Source organism: Festucalex cinctus, chromosome 5 (genome assembly GCF_051991245.1).
Source record: "Festucalex cinctus isolate MCC-2025b chromosome 5, RoL_Fcin_1.0, whole genome shotgun sequence".
In the NCBI taxonomy this organism is placed as follows: Eukaryota; Metazoa; Chordata; class Actinopteri; order Syngnathiformes; family Syngnathidae; genus Festucalex; species Festucalex cinctus.
Genome location: NC_135415.1, coordinates 30,865,551 through 30,876,426, shown reverse-complemented (window position 1 = coordinate 30,876,426; position 10,876 = coordinate 30,865,551). Strand labels below are relative to the sequence as shown.

Below are 10,876 nucleotides of genomic sequence, written 5' to 3'. Positions count from 1 at the left end.
GTTCCATTGAAATAAAAACATGAAACATTAAAGTCTCTTCTTTCATCAGGAAAAAAAAAAGTATGTTTATATCTGTTTCCGTTTTGCAGCAATTAGCATTAGAAGAGAGCTAAGTTTCATCAGTTTTCACAAATCTATTTCAAATTGTAAGTAATTGAGCTTTTTTTCAAGATGGCCCTGGTTGATCTCCTTTGCTCTGCTGCCACCTGCTGGCCGTTTGTGTAATAACTACCATTTCTGCAACCGTTCTTTGCAATTGAGAGGCTGCATCAAAGCCTTCTGTATGCTCTAGCATTAAAAAAAAAAACAGGAAAACGTATACATACGTCTTACGGACACTTACAACATGAAAAAAAACGTATTTACACGTTATAGGTCGCTTGCACATGTCGTCACTTCCGCCTCGAATTTCTCGTAGTCGCCATGCTGGGTGGCCTCCATTTACGTAGCGATTCGATCTAACACGTATCTATCACGTTTGTTTTCTGCGTTTAAAATGGTACATTGTTGCTGCATCGTTGGCTGTTCGAACAAAGCCAAGGGGGAAAATGGTCGGTCTTTTTTCCGAATTCCGAAAATAATTAGGAACCAGGGCCTGGAGACAGAGGAGTGCGGACTCCGGAGGGAAGTCGTTACTTTGGGCTCGTGTGTGCAGCGATCACTTTGTGAGCGGTAAGCGTGTTTACCTTTATTTAATGCATGAGGATTAATAACGTTTCGACCGCCCATATATGGGCAAGTTGCTTATGTTTTGGATTCATGAGCAAGCAAGTTCGGTAGTACAAGCTGGCTAGCGGACGTTAGCCGAAAGCTAACATCGAACATTTTCACCCAAGTAGTGCCAGTGCAAAGTGTTTACTGCTGAAATTGGATTGATTAGTCTTGGGTTTTTAATGCCGATAACATGTTTTTTGGTGGCAAAATGTAAACTTGGAAAAAAAAGAGACAGAAGGGGCTGATGCAAGAAAACAGACCCCCGGGGGTGATGCAAGAAAACAGACCCCCGGTAGCCTACACATCATGCTAAAGAACTTATTCACGGCCACCCTACTGCGGTAAAATAACCAGTCTTTCCATATTTTATTTGTTTATATATTTGTTTATTTTAACAGGTCGCCCTGCGCCCGTTTTTCTGTCCAATCATCCCGACTGGGCTCCAACATTAAAGTTGGGTCCCAAGTTACAACATCTATGTCTCAGCCCAGTCGGTGCCAAGATATGAACGTGCACAGGAGAGACAAGCAAAGAAAAGACGACTCGAAGTGGCAGAGAGATTGTTGCAGTTATGCAGCCAGATGGCTCCAGTAACCTGTACCCTCAAGTACTGCTGACATCATTGACTCTGGTATGCCACTCAGAATTCATTACATGATATATTGTATGCATGAGTGAATGTATGTGTTTGTTTGTGTGTGTACACGCACCTTATATTTTAGAGACATTTGGAAGTGTTTATAGAAATAAGTATTTGCCTGTAGCAATGTTCATACATTAAAAAATGCAACCAAATGTGTACATTTCTTTTACACTGACAAAAAAACTATACTACTTTACTATATTAAACCTATTACTGGTACCGTGTTTTTTTTGTGATTTTTTCTTTATTTTTTTCTTTAGGGATCTCATGCCACACCGACTTGATTGCCAATGACATGATGGAAACGAAGGCGAGCATCAAAGCATTGGAGGAGGACAACATGCGACTGTTTGTTTGGCGCTAATAAAGGCAGCGTTTATACAAATTCTATTGTTGGGTTTGTTTACAAAGCTATACATAATACAAATGACAGGATTTGACTCAATGTGCAATATGGTCCCTCTTAAAGTAATGGCATAAATCTCTATTATTTCAGGGTTAAAAATTGAACTGTTAATTAATGTAGTTTATTTTAGCACAGGTGCCTACCATCCTGAGATGACGGTATGATGTAATGTTGATGGGGTACGCAATGACTTTCATTATGCTATGTACAGAGGAAAAAGTTGCTCTCTTTTAAATTTGTTTAATGTAAGACAAGTACCAGTACTGTGTTACAGTTTTCCCAATAATCCTTGTTTCACACTTGTCACAAAACCACTGTCCTTTTGGCAGTCTAGATTGGCACACTTCAAGTGATATCATTTGATTTTACAATCTGCTGCAGCACAAAAAACTACTTTATTCCGCATCTTTGAAGTACATGAGCAAGTGGTAGGTGACAGCGGCTGAGCAGGAACACTGGAAGTCCACTGCTGATCTAGTAAATGCTCTCCCGAGCAGTTCAGGTAAGGAGGGGACTTTGGGGGAAAAAAAACTCTGGCTTTTCCAGCTGGCCAAAACGAGCGATCTGGGTGGACTCGCTCAATCACACTTTGTCCACACCACAAAGTCGCAGAAGTCCGTCCAGTTAAACTCATCTGTGCCTGAATCTGAAAATATTACAAACATTGTAATGAAAATATGAAACATAGAATTAAATAAGAAACTACAAAAAGTAAAGCCATACATACCTGGTAATACTATTGGTGTTGTCGTGACAAGTGATGGGAATTGTTGCCATCCGGCACCAGACAGAAATTGGGTGTTGTGACAGCCTCCTTAACCGTGAGATCATAAGAAAAGCTGTCAGTATGCTCAGTAGTTAACATGAACACGTTTTATTGTACTGGAAACTGAAACTAAAAATACGTCCTCTGAGAGTGGTTAACCTTAACCATTTAGAATAAGTTGATTAAGTAACATGTAACTAGTGAAAGGGTAGCATTAAATTTAATTAAGCCACGGGGAGGCTGTGCATAGTTACTTTTTATTCTTATACGCTCTGCCATATTTGCCTGTTATAAAATTGTTAGAAAAACCACATCAGGTAAACCGAGCTGTGCATGTAAACACAATGATAACAGGAAGCCTGAGAACAAATCAACATTTTTGTGTGCAGAATTACCAACACCATGTGGTTTACTTACGTGCAACAGCAACCGTTTCTTCTGATGCGATGTTAAAGTTTACACTCTGTATCCACCCGCTTACAAAATAATTGTAAGCCTCCAGGGATTTGTTGGCGTGTTATGGAGCATGTTGTCAACACGAGGTAGGGAAAGATGTCCAGAGACGTCACATTTGGCCAGCAAGCTTTCTCCGTCAAAAAAAAAATCACCCTTGGTCAGGACGTAATTAGGATCAATCCCGCCACACAGAGACACCTTCTGCCTGTATCGTTGTTTTTGATCTTCCGGTAAATCGTGAAAATACTGCGAAAATTACATCAGGTTGATAAGCTCTACCGTGTAACTCGCGAGTGTACCTTGTGAACCGGCGGACACCCAATATGGCGCCCGAAGGAAAAACTCCCATGATGCATTACGATGTGCAAGCGACCTATTGGGAGCAAATGAGTTAAAGCCGACACTTCAGACACACAAGATACATTTATTGTATGACGCAAAATCCATTTAAAATCTAGTCCAAAAATATGGGATGAGATCAAACAAACACTTTTGCAATCTGAGCCTCAAATAGTTGAGTGGCAATAGGGGAGAAAAGACCAGATGATGTCGATAAAAGTGGGATCATCCCGAGCTAAATGCTGAATGTGTGCGATCGGGAGGCAGAACAGGATCTTTGGACAATGCGAACAAACAGTCGCACCTCCAGCTGAGTGTGTTGTTTCTTCTCATTGTGCACTCTGAATGAGAAGAGGAGGGCCTTGGTTGAGAAGATTAGAGGCCGACCCCGCCCGCACGTTTCATCAACACGGCCTTTTCAATGCCAACAACAATAAGCAAACATGTCCAAAAATGTTGCGCAAACCTCACATGCTGGAACGAGTCATCCAATAATGGCCGCAAGATGATCACGATTATCACGTACATAAAAACAGATTTGTTATCTTCAAAAAGCACGATGGGTCACTTTTCAAATTGTCACCATGGCGGCGGACTCTGATATCAGTCGAATACCAAATCTTGAACAAAACGCGTCATCTCCAGCTCCGCTTTACAGTATTCATCAAATTCCCTTAAAAAAAAAAAAAAACCTGAGGAGCTTTGCTCGCTCGTCCTTCACTTCTTTCATCCGCGGTTAAATATGTAAATAAAACGTCTAAAGTCATTCTTCAAAGGGGAACAAAAGAAAAAAAAAAAAGGGTCTGAGGGAAAAGACAGCCATAAAATTCCTCCGATTCTCCATAACATTAGCCGGAGGGGGGCCGGCTCCCAGCCGGAGCCGAGCAGCAGGGGAGCAAAAAACGAGCTCCATAGAATCACAGATCGCAAATCCCACACACACACACAAAAATAAAATATCTTTTCAGCTTCTCCCATCAAAGCCCGCCCCCTTTCACTTTATTAGTTACAGAATTATCTCACAGTTGCTGATTTCTTAGAGATGGAGCTGGGCTGCTTTTTCCCCCCCTTCTCTCAATGTTGTGGTTGCACAGATGAAATAGTTTCTGATGTGTGCGCAAACGTGTGTAGCGGGTGTTTGTGTCATATATACGACAAATATTGTATTGTATATGAAATCAGGTTCGAGACAAAACAATAAAATTGGTGAAAGTTGGCAGCTGTAGCTACCGAAGCAACATATGCGAAAGTCTGAACAGGAAGCCTTCATTCATGGGGCCCTGTTTTCTTTTGGTATTTTTCCAGACTTTGCACATGTAGAATTGGGCATTTACACCATTGTGCATCATTATGGGATGGAAATCCACAAAAACATCATCACCACCTGCGTTACCATTTAGACCTGCTTTTACCGAGTCTAAAATGGAGTCTACTTTCTGTTAGCAAATTGCCAAATTCCCAGCAAGGCGTAGCGCGTCTACCAAATTTACAAACACACTCAACCAGCGTTACCAAGTTTGTTTTTGTGTCATATATACGACAAATATCCGACAAGACGGGATTGTATATGAAATCAGGTTCGAGACAAAACAATAAAATTGGTGAAAGTTGGCAGCTGTAGCTACCGAAGCAACATATGCGAAAAGTCTGAACAGGAAGCCTTCATTCATGGGGCCCTGTTTTCTTTTGGTATTTTTCCAGACTTTGCACATGTAGAATTGGGCATAAGAGGGCGTTTGCACCATTGTGCATCGTTATGGGATGGAAATCCACAAAAACATCATCACCACCTGCGTTACCATTTAGACCTGCTTTTACCGAGTCTAAAATGGAGACTACTTTCTGTTAGCAAATTGCCAAATTCCCAGCGAGGCGTAGCGCGTCTACCAAATTTACAAACACACTCAACCAGACTTGCCCGAAAATCAAGACGTGCCCGTTTTCAGGCCAACTAGTGGCAGCCGTGTCCGGCGGAACGCCCAGAAAACCGCAACAAGGTCCCAAACGAGACAGACTGGACTTGCCTCGGCGCAAACATTTCGATGTGGCCGTTTTTCTTACACCGAGCGCAACGTGCTCTCTGCCTTGAGCTCATGCTGTTTCCGTCTCTATTTCAAAGCCATCGTCGTCGGCATGACCAGCAGCTCATACAAGAGAGAGACGGGAATGGAGGAAAAAAAAAAAACTGCAATCGATGATTCATTGTAACAAACGTCTGTTTGAAAATGTTCTCCTGCCAGTTTCATCTTAGCAAAGCACCGGTAGTAAAGAGAAACGGATGGATAGATTTCTTTGACAATATGTCATGTCCGCTTGCCAGAAAGGCAAACGATGAGTAAAAAAAAAAAAGAACTTCCCTCGCCCCAGGAGCACATTTTATTACCTCTTGTTTTAAACATGAAACTGCTTTTGTTCGACTTGTAAACATCGACCATATGTGAAAGCTCTCGAATGGAGCCGGGACAAAAGTAGGCATGTCAGCTGTTGCTCCTTTGTGAGAGGTCACAGACGACCCAACTTTTGTTTCTTGAGAATAGGACCAAAACGAACTTCATTCTAAACGTTTTATATGTGACACGAGATTGAAAATTAATTCTAATTAGTGGTGTCAACATTAGTGTCTTGATTTCGAGTTAATTTCAAATGTATTTAATGCCACTCTTTTTCTTTTTTTCTTTTAAATGCACGATTAATGACCAGCCCTTATTTGGAAAGCCACACAATGCAACAGACACGTCCGCATCAAAATTTAGCAGTAATAATAATGCATATATTTGTGGAGACTGGAGTCAAAGTTGTATTTTACAATTTAAAAAAATAAATGTTCTGAATGTCCTTGTGCAGAAGTTACTTCATGTGAAAGTTGAGATCGCTCTTAATATGAAAAAGAAAAACGCACTGAGCTGTCAGCAATGTCTTACAAATTCAATTATGCCATCTAGTGGCAGAAAAATGTAACATAACATAAATCAAGATCACACTCAATTTTATGACTTATTAATAAATTACTGGATCAGAGACTAAAAGATGCACTCTTATTTCTATTACCGTATTTTCCGCACTATAAGACGCACCTAAAAAGCCTTAAATTTTTTTGAAAAGCTGACCATGCACCTTATAATCCAGTGCGCCTTATATATGGATCAATATTGAGCCGCAACAGGTCTTGCTGTCAAGATGCTATATCGGCACGATCTGTGACGCGCATGCGCAGAAGATCCCGCCATCTTGGATCGCTAGCTAATACTAATACTTTAGCTCAGAGAAAATAATAAAACAGCTGTTTATTCATTTTGGAGTTGTCAGAAAGCTGCTTTGTAATCTATTAATAAAGTTGGACTGACCTATCTGACTGTTTCGTTGACATCCCCTTTAGCGCAGCACCATCTAATGGATGCATAACGTAACCCCAGCCTCTACTTTTAACGCCTGATATATGGAAAAAGTTTGAAAATATGTCATTCGTTGAAGGTGCGCCTTATAGTGCGGAAAATACGGTACTTTAACGTGTTTTTTCTGCAAGAGTGTTGAAATTTAGGGAAAAAAATATTTAACAGATATGAAATTTGTGATTAATCATGAGTTAACTATTGAATTCATGTGATTAAAAAAAATTCTAATAAATATTTTAATCTGTATGTTCAAGTGGTAGTGTTGGTAATACAGTTTTGGTCCCCCTAATATAGCAAAAGCAGATATGATAGATGAGAAACATTGACAGTGCCAAAAATAACCAAGCATTATTTCTACAAGCTTCGATTGGCTGGCAACCGGTCCGCCTACTACCTGAAGCCAGCTGGGATAGGCTCCAGCACCCCTGCGACCCTTGTGAGGAGCAAGCAGTTAAGAAAATGGTTGGATGGATATTTCTACAGTACATGTTCGAATTAGATTGTAAATGCATAGCTGAGTCGCCCGAGTGCATTTTTCTGATGAACATCCGATTCACTTTTTAACACCAACAACTGGGTGAGCGTAATCTGTGCAACACGTGTGCTAGTGGGAGCCTGGATTGTTTTCACGCGTGTATTCGCACCCCGTATATGTTGCTGGTCCACGCGGTGAGCCTGAACAGCTGAAACGGCACCAGTAAGATACGTTGCGCTGAAACCATTTCGGCACACCGGTTGCCTGGTTTCTCATCTTGCCGAAAAGGCCTCCCGAAGCCTCGTGAAAATGCACTTAAAGCTTCGCTGCTACACGTGATCAGTATTTCATAGCCAGTGAATAGCATGGCGAAATCTCGAAGGTTGAAAACGTTTTACGGGGTAACGTGAGTCCGGTCTGGAGGATCTGCACAAGCAGTCTGACATAAAAAAAAAGTGATGATATGTACCATTTATTTGACATCTGTTCTTAGGGAGGTGCACCCCCAACAGGATTTTTGTTTTAACAGGGCAGTAAAAGTCAACTTATTCATTTTATTGTCAAATTTGGGGGGCGGGGGGGGCTGGAGCTGTGCACTGATCCATTGCAGGACACAAACTGGGCTCAACTAACCTAAATAGTCGAGACCAGAACAGCAACCAAGAATAGAAAAATTTATATATTAATCCACTTGATCTGCATATTTCTTCCTTTCATAGTTCTGTGCAGATGTAAAATTTGTCATGATGTGACCATTTGAAACAAGTCACCACATTGATTTGGTGCACTTGCAGAGTCCAACGTGTGCTAACAAAAGAACTATTTTCAATCGTTAGAGCGTTTTGTTTGCAACACGGCAATCAAAGTTACACCTGGCCTGCAACTGGCAAATCTAGAAGACCAGGACAGAAATTTCCACCGGTCTGCAGCACCATCTCGAAATCTGCAAAGTAGATGCACGTACCCAATGATCAGAACATCTTCTTGTTACAACTACACTGATACATTATTTGTAAATAGTTGTCAATTATATTATATGCAGTGTAACACTGACTTCACTAACTTTTTGTTACAATGCGTGTCACCAAAGAAGCAATAATTTCATTTCAAGAGTAGAAATAATTGAATGCACAACAAGAAACAACACCACTGCAAGCATCTTACTTGGGCATGATAACAAAGTCACAAATGTGAACTCATTTGCTCCCAATAACGTATAAATACGTTTTTTTTAATGTTCTAAGTGTCCCAAAGACGTATTTATATGTTTTTTGTTGTTTTTTTTTTTATGCTAGAGCATACAGAAGGCTTTGATGCAGCCTCTCAGCTGCAAAAAACGGTTGCAGAAATGGTAGTTATTACACAAACGGCCAGCAGGTGGCAGCAGAGCAGAGGAGATCAACCAGGGCCATGTTGAAAAAAAAAACCCGCTCAATTACTTACAATTTTAAATAGATTTGTGAAAACTGATGAAACTTTGCTCTCTTCTCATGCTAATTGCTGCAAAACGGAAACAGATAGAAACATACTTTTTTTTCCCTGATGAAAGAAGAGACTTTCATCTTTCTTTTGATAGGTTCCATGCTTTTATAGCCATAGAACACAATATTCTGTGGGCCAACGGGATTGTGAAATGTGAAAATGGCGGCGAGTGTTAATTGGAGCTGCAACGAAGCATGCTGGGAAATTCTCCAATGGCGTGTTATGAAGCACAGATGACCCCGAAATGACGAATCCTGTAGAAAAGGCCACAAAACGTCGAGTCTTTAAGAGACATATGTTTATCTTTATTATTTAAATGCCTTAATCACTAAATAATTTGCATGCATTTGAATAATGTCCTTGCTCAAGCTGACGTAATTTGCGCATGCGCATTGTGGCACGTGTGAGGGTAGAGTGTTAGTTGGTCTGGTACTGTGTGTCAATGTCATTCTAATTTGCATGCATGCAAACGCATTGTCACGATTAGCCAGAGTCTGTTTTTGTCACAATATTTTGTTCGGGTTTTTTTTTTTTTTTTTTTAACAAGGAAGCCTGAGTCAGCAACAACGTGTTCTTTAGAGTTGAATATTGAAGTGAGAATTCCAAAGACATTTAAAAAAGAATATTGGAACGATAAATTCTAAATCATACAACTAAATTGAAATGTTCCAATGGTACATTTAAATCCGTGTTTGGCATTATGTTAAGTATTCTTTGGAGTGAAATTATTATAATGAAGGAGGACTCATGGGGAGATTTTGAAGTGGCGCATATATTTAGGATGGTCATGTTGTGAATATTTAACACTCCCAAACATCAATAGCAGACCAACAGTTATATTTGCATCAATTTCTTTACTGATGATTTTCAGTTGTCTGATTTCTGCAGTGGAAACAATGTTGTGTACTGAAATGACAATTAAAAAAATATTCTATATGTAAGCCTATTGTTGTATTACTTACTTAATTGACAAATGCATGCAGGAACTTTATGAAGGTGGAATTTCTAAAAGAATGCATGGGCAGTCTTAAACACAACTACAGTTTATAGATATCGTCTTTAATGAAATTTATTTGTGTACATTTTTACAAATTAAAAAAAAAAAATTGTTCTTTTTTTTCATAGCCAACAGACTATTTTATATTGCATATAAGCAAAAGCAAAATGAATGTGCTTGTTTTTGTGTAGCTATTCCACAAAACGTGATCGATATTTGCTTCTTCTACATTGTAAAATCATATCAGGTGATTATGTTTGCAGGAAGTTGATATCTCAGGAGGAAAAAAAAAACATCTGTATTAACTGTTGAAGCTTTACTTGGAAAATTCTCAAGCGAAATACAAACAAGTTTTGCATGATATGAACCCATTTAAATGCAATGGCATTATTTTTGTTTTTTTTTAATTATTATTATCTATGACATTTCGCCATTGCAATTATCAGTGTCCAGGTGAAGACAAAAATCATACATTTTTCTTTATAAGCATTTGCATTCAATGCCCACAGCATTAGAGCCAATTCTTATTAAGTTGATGCTAAAATTGAATTCACACTGTAGCCTAATAACGATGTGTTTTTCTAATATTGTATTTGTTTACAGATAGTAGGCCTATAACAGTTGACTGTACGATGAGTTCTATAGCACTGCAAACTATGACAGAAATGATTAAGAAGTCAGTACTGTTTTATATGATTCGGAGCATCGATCATGCGTAATAAGCATAATGCGCGCAATCAATCTCATCAAGTGTGTTAAAACAGCAGCAAATTGTGGACGCGGTGCGCACAAGGAAGCACATTGTACAACATTTCAGGATTCTCTCCTTCAAAAATGCCCACATTGTACTTGTCGGCGAAGTTTGTCGTCGAGCAACATCCAAAAAAGAAGAACCAAGCAGTCATGAACAAGCTGCTCCACGCGATTAGGAAATAAAGTGTCTGTCTTTTGAAGGCGGATCTTTTTTGGGCAGGTTGGACCGGGACCGATCGAGGCGGCTCGGACAAGCGCATCAACGACGCATGTGCAGACATTCCACACATTCGACTTGTGGCAGACGTGCGATATTATCGCCGAGGATGTTTATTTGAGGCGGACGTCATTATTTGTGCCCCGCCGAGAGAGGGGAGGGGGAAAAAAAAAAAAAAAAAAAAAAAAAAAGGCAGGGGAGGTGCTCTACTTGTAGTGTGAGTGAGTGAGTGAGCC

At 39.9% G+C, this 10,876-nt stretch overlaps 2 long non-coding RNA genes across 2 annotated transcripts; one reads left to right on the top strand and one right to left on the bottom strand.

The window, feature by feature from the left end:
• The first annotated feature begins 416 nt into the window (after positions 1 to 416).
• Positions 417 to 1,782, top strand: LOC144019671 (uncharacterized). Its single transcript, XR_013283741.1, has 3 exons — positions 417 to 672; positions 1,113 to 1,345; positions 1,618 to 1,782. It is a non-coding gene; the product is annotated as an uncharacterized LOC144019671 (long non-coding RNA).
• A 192-nt stretch (positions 1,783 to 1,974) lies between these two features.
• LOC144019587 (uncharacterized) lies at positions 1,975 to 3,358 on the bottom strand. Its single transcript, XR_013283717.1, has 3 exons — positions 2,947 to 3,358; positions 2,491 to 2,577; positions 1,975 to 2,409 (listed from the first exon to the last, which is right to left on the bottom strand). It is a non-coding gene; the product is annotated as an uncharacterized LOC144019587 (long non-coding RNA).
• Positions 3,359 to 10,876: the final 7,518 nt, after the last annotated feature.